Source organism: Microtus ochrogaster, chromosome 7 (genome assembly GCF_000317375.1).
Source record: "Microtus ochrogaster isolate Prairie Vole_2 chromosome 7, MicOch1.0, whole genome shotgun sequence".
Classification (NCBI taxonomy): domain Eukaryota; kingdom Metazoa; phylum Chordata; class Mammalia; order Rodentia; family Cricetidae; genus Microtus; species Microtus ochrogaster.
The window spans coordinates 25,385,049-25,386,937 of NC_022014.1; positions in this window are offsets into that span (position 1 = coordinate 25,385,049).

Sequence of the window (1,889 nt, forward strand, 5' to 3'; positions counted from 1 at the left end):
AGCAATGAGGGCTGATGAGAAGCCAAGGACAATGGCACGGGGTTGTGATCCTACTTCATGTTCTGGCTTTGTGGGAGCCTAGCCAGTTTGGATGTCCACCTTCCTAGACATGGACAGAGGGGGGAGGACCTTGGACTTTCCACAGGGCAGGGAACCCTGACTGCTCTTTGGACTGGAGAGGGAGGAGGAGAGGAGTGCAGGAGGGGAAGAAGGGTGGGAGGAGGGGGAGGGAAGTGGGAGGCTGGGAGGAGGCTGAAACTTTTTTTTTCTCAATAAAAAAAAGAATAAATTAAATTAATAAATAGATTTTCTCATAAGACACATCCCAACCACAGATTCCTTTTCTTCCCTACTCTTACTTTACCCATTCCTCCACAGATTCACTTCCCCATTTTCTACTCAGAAGGATGCAGGTCTCCAAGAGGCAACAGTAAAATGTGACAAAAAAAGATACAGTAAGAGGTGAGAGCCCTCATATCGAGGTTGGACATGGCAATCCCAACAGAAGGAAAGATATCCATGAGTAGGAAAAGAATCAGAGATAAACCTGCTTGTTTCTGTTTGGAGTACCACAAAAACACCAAAGCAACAGTCCTAATATTTGTGCAGAGGAAGTGGTACAGGCCCATGCAAGCTCTGTGTTTGCCATTTCAGTCTGTGAGCCCTGCGTAGTTGATTTAGTGGGCCAAGGTCTTCTGGCATTGCCTATCCCCTTTAACTCCTCCGATCTTTCCTCCACTCACCCCCACACAGGGTTCCTCCATGCCCAAGGAGAGAAAATTGATTGAGACCTCCAATTTAGACTCTCTACAGAATGTGTGCCTTTCAGTTTCTGCAACTGTTCCAATCTTCTTCCCAATGAACCCTCTCTAATGACAATTAGACATGGTATTGATCTATAGGTATAGTGAGGTATTATTAAGAATCATTTAATTAATGTTTAACTAGTGGTGGTTAGTATGATCTTAGTGTTCTGGGCTATTTAGTCCCTGGTTTCTTGCCATCCAGGCAGTGCAGGGCATGAGTTTTCCGTTGTGGAGTGGGCCTCAAGTTAAACCAAAGTTTGATTGGCTTAACTCCAACAAATTCTGGACCATCACTGACAGCACACCTTACAGGCAAGACAGATGGTAGATGGAGTGTTCAGTAGTTGGGTTGGTGTCCAGGCTTCACTTTCCAAAGCCTTCTGGATCCTTGAAATAAATTGATTCCCAATTTTCCCAAGATTTTATATTATACAAATTTCTATGTTGACTGTACTACAACTTTTAAATATAAATAAATGACGTATCACGATCCTATGATGCTCCATATCATCCAAATATTCCAAGTACAAACTTTTTCTAATGTCTTCACATATTCTTCTTATAATAATTTATTATAACTTATAATTATCATAACCTCCTCTTTAATCTTCTTTTTTCTCTTCATTTTTTAGCTTTTTGAGGCAGGATTTCTCAACGTAGACCTGGATGACTTGGAACTCATTTTGTAGTCTAAGCTAGCCTTGAACTCACAATGTTGTTCCTGCCTCTACCTCACAAGTGCTGAGTTTTATGACTACCCAGCTTTTTTTATTTCTGTGTTGTCTTTTCTGACATGTCCTGACAATAAAAATGTCTTGTGATCCCCTTGCATATTGGTATTATGTTTGTGCCATTTTTCTTTCCCTGAAATTATTAACCAGCAGCCATTTAAAATTTATGTACCTAAAATGTTAGAAATAATCTGGAAAGAGCAATATTCAGTTTTTAACATTTCCTTGGAATTACAAATGATTGTGAGCTGTCCCACTGTTTCTGGGAATGGAATATATCCACTATTGGAGCAGGAAGTACTCTTAACTGCTGAGCTATTACTCCAGAAACATTAAAAATTGTTATATATAT